General features: G+C 40.5%; 1 pseudogene; it reads left to right on the top strand.

Moving 5' to 3' along the window:
• Positions 1-6,298: 6,298 nt before the first annotated feature.
• LOC122748257 lies at positions 6,299-7,777 on the top strand (annotated as a pseudogene).
• The last annotated feature ends 370 nt before the right edge of the window (positions 7,778-8,147 follow it).

The following is an 8,147-nucleotide window of genomic DNA, read 5'->3' as shown; positions in this document are numbered from 1 at the left end:
CCTAGCACATTATAAGTGCTCAATAAATGTTTGCTTGATTGCTTGAGGAAGAAATGAACATCTTTACTCTGGGGATGCATAAGCATGGAAATGCTTAGGAAATTTGGATCTAGTACTCCTGGTTATTTGTCTGCCTGAGAGCCAGTGGAGAGGAATGGGAGTTTAAGAATGGAGTGGGGTATCTGGTTGCTGAGCACACTTGCTCCTTTTGCAGCTAGGTGTTCCTAGGTGCAGCTAGGAGTCAACCTAATTTAATTTTTTTTTTTAAGTGAGGCAATTGGGGTTAAGTGACTTGCCCAGGGTCACACAGCTAGTAAGTGTTAAGTGTCTGAGGCCAGATTTGAACTCAGGTACTCCTGACTCCAGGGCCGGTGCTTTATCCACGGCGCCACCTAGCCGCCCTCAACCTAATTTTTAAATTATAGAAGGTAGTTTTGAGAGGAAACCCATGACTCGGAAATCTGAACTAAAGAATTGTGATATTTTGCTAATGACTACCCCTACCTATGATGTTATTAGCAGGTGGTATTGCCTCGGTAACATAGCTTGATACTTTGATTAGAGAAATAGACTGTGTCATTGCACAGAGAACTAGAAAAAAGAAAAAAAAGTAGCTTTACTAAAATGAGCAACATGAAAAAAAGTCTTTGGCATGCTGAGTGACCCAGTGATAGAAAATGGAAATTCAGATTTCACTTCATGTATACATTTTGAATCCACAAAATATGTTTTATCAGCAGGAACAGAAGGAGTCTCTTAGACTTTGGAGAAATTTCCATGTTCTAGCACCCACTTTCTTGCTTTATCTAAGCAGCCTTTTAGTGAAGTTAATGTAGTATGCCATATGTTAGTAGAAAAAACATATGGGGAAACTGTGTATGGTGTTTGTGCTTAAAGGCTAAACCTTGTATGATTCAGTCTTGTCTTCATGGCCCAAAGATCATTTAATTCAACAAACTAACTTTTCATCAGGTTAAAACATTGCAATTTTGTCTAATGGTCATGTGGAGTAGATATAATTGTTTGGTATTATGACATTTTCAGCAACATTTGAAAAGTCAGTAAGAAACATTTTAAAATCCCAACTACATGTTTGTTACATGACCTGCTAGTGAACAATACTTATTTTATTCATTTTGGACTAAGGGAAGGTGACTGCTTAATGCTTCACTTCAGCCTTTATAATTAATCAGTTCCTTCAATATAACTAATTCTAAAGACTTCTAAAAAGAAAAACATATGGATTCTATACAAAACTTTATCTCAGCACTAGATAAAGATCAAACAGGTTTTCCACCATGTTTAGCAGTAAACAGATGCTCACCTCATCTGGAGAGGGTGAATGCATTCCTCACATTCTTACATATGTGTTAGTCTGGAGGGTTGGGGGTAGAATAAAAAGCAATGTCCTATTAAGTGTGAATTCCTTTGCTCTTAGTCTATGTGGTATTTTTTGTAATAAACTCCTGTGAAACCGAATTCTTCCTCCAGTCATGACTCTACTGAGGTTATCTTATCATTCCTCATGCAACTCCATAAAGGCCAATGAAACTGTATTCTTCCTAAAACAACTCCTACCATTTCCAATTCTCAATTACTCCAGTTGCTTCATCACCCTGTAATTTAGTATATACCTCTCCTGGCAGGGGAACTGTTGCTCTTTACTCTTCTGAAGACTTCTGAAGACTCCTTCCTTCCTTCCTTCCTTCCTTCCTTCCTTCCTTCCTTCCTTCCTTCCTTCCTTCCTTCCTTCCTTCCTTCCTTCCTTCCTTCCTTCCTTCCTTCCTTCCTTCCTTCCTTCCTTCCTTCCTTCCTTCCTGTGGGGCAATGAGGGTTAAGTGATTTGCCCAGAGTCACACAGCTAGTAAATGTCAAGTGTCTGAGGCTGGATTTGAACTCAGATCCTCCTGAATACAGGGCTAGTGTTTTATCCACTCAGCCACCTAGTTGTCTTCCCCCCCCCCCATAATTCTCAACAGGAGGTTCCTGAGCCATCTCTGTTCCTCTGTTTTATACTAACTCACTGTTGATGTGAAACTGAATTCTTCCCAAGAATGATTTTCTGGAATGACTCTATGTTTCTTATTATTTGAAATGGCCAAGAGGTGGGGCTGCTCTATTCTCCTCTATACCACCCCTGACAGATTGCCATCCATTCTCTGCAAGAAAGCCTCCATGGAGGGGAGTCAGCTGCTTCCTGAGATAACTCATCTCTGAGATAATTTGGATTAGGATGTTTTGAATCTGTAACTTCTCTCCTGTGAGGGAAAAATCAATCCTCTTCTCAATAATTCTCAGGAACTCAACAGCAATGTGACAAAGGCTCTTTATTTCCTTCTCATGAGAAGGAGACACCCTAGTGTGCAGCTAGTGGGTGCAAGGAAATGGGGCTTGAAGGCCCTGTTTTATACCATAGTCCCTAACTCAAATGGACCCTCCCCTTTTTCATCATTGGTCCGATTACTCAAGGGTTACAATCTACACGCAAAAACTAGCTAATTGGAACACAGTATTCCCACCCCTCTTCCGTGTATGGGCATAACTCAGGAGTGGACCTTATACTTCTTTATATGGACACAACTCTGGAGCAGACCTTATTGAGACCAGGGCTCCTTGAACCATGTGATTTTGTTAGTCTGAGGGGGAGGAGGGGATCTGAGACCTTTGTCCTACAAACAGGTCAGCAGGAGTATGACTGTTTATATCCACATTGGGAGGAGACAACTACCCATTTTCTCACATCTCCCATTCTTTCTACTTTTGTTTGTTCTCTGGAGCTAGGTAGAACAAGTCAAATCCTTTCAAATACTTGAGGATTGCTAGGATTTTTCTCCATCTAGGAGTTCCTAACCCAGAAGGACTGAGGATAGATTTTAGGGAGTCTGTGAATTTGAATGGGAAAAAAGTTACATCTTAATTTCAATGTAACTGACTTTCTTTTATAATCCCATGTAATTTATTCTATGCATTTAAAACTGATATTACAATGCATCAAAAATCCTTATTCATGAAGGGGTCCTTAGGCTTCTCCACACTGCCAAAAGTGTTCAGGACAAAAAAACAAAAACAAAAACAAAACAAAACAAAAACAAAAACAAGGGGGCAGCTAGGTGGCACAGTGGATAAAGCACTGGCCCTGGATTCAGGAGGACCTGAGTTCAAATCCAGCCTCAGACACTTGACATTTACAGCTGTGTGACCCTGGGCAAGTCACTTAACCCTCACTGCCCTGCAAAAAAAAAAAACCCAAACAACAAAACAAAACCAAAAAACCAAAAACCAAAACCAAAAGTGTTTAGGACACAAAACAGGCTTTAAGAAACCCTGCTTTATACCTTCACATTAATCACTACTTCCTTCAACCAGTTCTGTGTGGCATGGTTTTCATTTCCCTAACTATTCAAGTTGTACTTTTTAAAGCCTTATTCCAACTTGTCAATGTTCTTCCTAAAATGTGATGCCTAGGCCTGAACACAGTGGTCTGGAAGAAGTCTGACCAGCATTTGGGTACCTCTACCAGAAACATAAGCATGTATCATGAAGAAGATTCATCTATCAGACGTGATGAACATTCAAGTGTCAAAAGTAATACAGGAGGGGCAGCTACATGGTGCAGTGGATAAAGTACTGGCCCTGGATTTAGGAGGACCTGAGTTCAAATCTGGCCTCAGACACTTGACACTTACTAGCTGTGTGACCCTGGACAAGTCACTTAACCCCCATTGCCCTGCAAAAAAAACCCAAAACCAACCAAACAAACAAAAAAGTAATAGAGGACTTAGGCTTCTGGAGACTTAGAGTTTTGAAGCTAGAATAGTGCCTTGGTGCCAACTTGTGGAGGGAAGGGGTATGAGGACTCTGAGGTGAGATGAAGGGACAGGACAGAGAAAATAAACATACTATCCAAGCTGCTACCACCACCACCCATAAGAGGGAGAACTTGCAAGGGCAGTGAGGTGCACTGAGTGTTTTAACTTGCCCACCTCAACAGTCAGCCAAGGGAAACGAGTGAAAATGCAGCCAGTGCTGGAAAGGGTAGCCAAGAAGGCTGTGTCATTAAAGTTGTTAGGTCTCAGTGATTGTCAGAAGATAGAAGGAGTGGGAAAGGAAAAGTTTTAAGATGAAATCAAATTTGTTGCCTATGAAGCCAAGAGCATAGAGGAAGGGGAGGATAGGGTTTGGTTGGGCCTTTTGGATGCATAGATTGAGGAGTATGGGAATAAGAAATCAGGTAATAGGGGATAGGGAATAGAGTCTGAATGATGATCTATATGTATTCAGAATCACTATGACGCATAGGATATGGCCAGGTGGGAGTCTGTTAATCATTAAATTAAAGGCATCTCTCCTCTTAATGGAGCCCGGAGATCAGGCAGAAGACACACAAAGCATGAGCTGGAGGGCTCCCTGTTTCTCTTTTCCTCTTCCCTCTAAAAGCTCTTCCTTACACTCCAATCAGATAGTTGAGGTCAGATAAGAGACAAGTGCTACAATATGGAAAGATGCCTCTTCTCTTCCCACAGGAGACATACATACACAGCTCTGGAAGTTTTCCATTTTATTCTTTCCTCAGCAGGTTGGAGATCAGACAAGAGATGGGTCTATATCAGAAGAAAGGTAATCAGTCTTTCTTTTTCCTCTTCCTGCAGGAGACAGGTGTAAGAGTGGTCATACAGGCAGAATAATGAGGTGGAAGCAGTGCCACTAAAAACCCAGAAAGAAGAGACCATCCAAGAGAAAGTGGTCACCAGTGCTGTAGAAAAATCAAGAGGATAAGAATTGAGTAGATGCTATAAATGAACAATTTAGAGATCACTGTTAAATTTGGAAAGAACATTTCCAATTAAATGATAAGGCCAGAGCCCATAATTCAGAGGGAATATAATGAGTAGGAAGAGACCATGGACGACCAAGGACATCGGGGAAGTCTTTATTTAGAAGAGGACACATGAACTGTACTTTGAAAGTGGCTAAGGTTTTTAAAACATGGAAGTGAAGAGGGAATGCATTTCAGCCATGGTCAGCTTGGGGCAAGGCAGTAGGGGAAGCAGGCAGCTTATGCAAAGGCACAGAGGTCTTTTCTTCATCTATAGAATGACGAGTTTATGGAAGTTGGCCTTCAAAGTCCTTTTCACTTGTAGATTTATGCTTTTTTGAAATTAGAGCACATGAAGGGGAATTATATACAATAAGCCTGAACAAATTGCCTGGATCCAGTTTGTGATGGGCTTTCCATGCCAAACTGAGGAGATTGTACTTCATTCTAGAGGCAGTTGGAAGAAACTGAACAAAGCTTAGGTCTAGGTTTCCATAGGATTGGTGTATAATCAAAGTTGAAAACAAGGGCCTCACTCTTTAATCTCATCAAGTTGATCAGGTATTACTCTGTTCAATTCTCTAGTTATGCTATCTAATATAGAAGATTTGCTATTTAATATCAAAGTCAATCCAATTTTATTGTATTGACTCTGGATCATACTTCCTATAGCACTCTTCCAATTCTCTTCTCCTTGATCTTCATACTAGTATCCCTCACAACTTCACTTCCTACTTTATTCTGTATTCTTATATTAAACTGTTTTCTTTCTAAAGCAGCTTCTGCCATTCCTCTGTGTCAATTTCTCCCATTGCTTTGCCATTCTGCACAATGGAATACCCTTCAAGGCAAACAACCAGACTTACCTCTTTGTTCCTTGCTCATTTGGAGGTTACTGAATGATCCCTCTCAATTGAGAAAGCTGACGGCATCCACCATAAACTCAATCTTCACCATTCCCCATAATTCATACCATCAATATTCCCCAACTTTTTCTCCTTTACTTCATTATTGGAAGATAGAATAATCTATCTCCTTGCCAAGGATAATCCTTCTACAAGTGTGCTTGATGCAACCTCCTCTCCCATGTCCTTCAACAACTTTTTCCCTCATTCCCTCTTTCCTTTCTATCTTCAGTCTTTCTTAACCTTAGTGCCTTCCCTGCTACCTACAAACATAATCAGGTCTCCTAAAAAAATCGTGTCCCTTCTCTCATTTAATACCTTCTGCTCCTGCTTACTCTCCCTGTAGTTATTTCTCTCTTCCAGTTTGTGGTCATTGGCAGGGGGTGGGGGTGGGGTTCTCCTTTCCTCAACTTCATTTTATGTCATCCCTGTGCTCACAAAACCCTGCAGGGGTTTTCAACATTGCAGGGCTTTTCTACTCTTTGCAACTCTCTTTGGTTTGGTTTTTCTCCCTTTCCAATTCTTGGATCTCCCTCCAATTTTTTTCTTCCTTCCCCTTTCCTTTCCTGGCCCTACCATGAATGAGTTGTACAGTGTGATAGTGATTGGAAATGGACTCATGATGAGTGGAACTGAGACACCAGGAAATTAAGTTAATTGCCCAAGGTTACACATACCAACAATGCATAGTTTCTGAGATCGTGTCAGTAAATGGAAAGAAGGTCCTTCACATATATAGAAGCTCTTATTATTTTCTTTCTTTTTTTTTTTTTGCAGGGCAATTGGGGTTAAGTGACTTGCCCAGGGTCATACAGCTAGCAAGTGTCAAGTGTCTGAGGCCGGATTTGAACTCAGGCCCACTCTATCCACTGCGCCACCTAGCTACCCCCAGAAGCTCTTATTATTGAGGTGAAACTACATCTATTATACCACTGGAAGATTTATAAAAAAATTTTAATATGTGAGGATCCCCATCAGCCTCAAAGGTAAGCGGAAGAGTCTGGAATGTGGACCTAATCCTTAAATTCCTTATGTCTAATGATCAGTTGGTTAAGATGTTGCTTTATATTGGTCACCAAATATCTGTACTTCAAAGTGACTGAAGAAAACTTTGTCTATGAGGGAGGTGAAATCTGCAAAGTTCCTTTCACTAAGGCATAAGCCTTGGCATCTAACATGAAGATGGTATTTGAAGAATGTTAATGCAGGAAATTCTTAGCATATGTTGTCAACTTTGATGAAAAAGACTTTAGAACTTCTGAGGGTGTTGATCCTAGGAAGACTACAATATGAGATGTGTACAAGTGCCAAGATATGGATTTCACTGGTAATGCCCTTGTCCTTTACAAAACTGATTACTATTTAGATCAACCATGTTATGAAACCAACAACAGGATTAAATTTTATTGTGACCTATTGGCAAGGTATGGCAAGAGCCCAAGGATTTGTAAGGCTAAGTGCCATTTATGGGGTACCCATATGTGGAATAAGCCAAATGAAGAAATCATTGCAAAAGATGGACAAGTGTTTGGTGTAAAATCTGAAGAAGAGATTGCTAGCTGCAAGCAGCTCATCTGTGACCCTATTCATGTAAAAGAAAGGATAAAAGAGGTAGGCTTGGTGATCAGAGTTATCTGTGTCCTAAATTGCCCAATTAAAAACATCAATGAAGTCACCTTCTGCCAGATCATCATTCCACAGGACAAGGTTAACCTGAAGCCAGATATTTACATTTTCATGATTTCTTCTGCATACAATATAGTAGCACAAGAAAAGTTTATTGCCACCATTAGTAGGAAACCAGAGAACCTGGCAAGAAATCAGACTAGCATTAGAGCTCTTGACACTAATTGATCAGAGATTTGTTAGCATCAATGCTTTCTATAGTCCAACTGATTTGGGAACAGAAAGCCAGATCTTAATTTCCTGAATTTATGAAGCTACAACCCAACTTGAGACAACTTGTGATGATATTAAAGATATCTACAAGAGGATGACATTGTCTGAATTTGACTTTCATTTCTCACCTGGCTGTGCTACTTCAGGACTTCTCTGACTGACTTCACCATGCCTCAGGAAGCTCACTATTGGGATAATCTTATCATCCTGGTACTTGAACTCACCACCACTCTCTGTCCCTCTGATTGGAGGGTGGAGCCATGAACTCCCAAACCTCATTTTAAGGAGGGTGCCCAGCTCAGAACATCTTGGTTATAACCTTTGCTGCATTAATTTGGGACTTCTCTGACTTTTCTTCTATGCCCCCAGTTCAGGTACCTTCTTTTCATCTTCTTTTTGTGTGGTCCCATTAGATTGTAAGCTTCTTGAGGGCAGGGATTGTTTCATTTTTATATTTCTATCCCCAGCACTTAGCACAGTGCCTGGCACATAGTAGACACTTAATGAATGTTTATTGACTGATTTTG

The sequence above is a fragment of the Dromiciops gliroides genome, chromosome 1 (assembly GCF_019393635.1).
Source record: "Dromiciops gliroides isolate mDroGli1 chromosome 1, mDroGli1.pri, whole genome shotgun sequence".
Lineage (NCBI taxonomy): Eukaryota > Metazoa > Chordata > Mammalia > Microbiotheria > Microbiotheriidae > Dromiciops > Dromiciops gliroides.
Note: the sequence above shows the minus strand (reverse complement) of the source record. Positions and strands in the feature narration are given on the sequence as shown.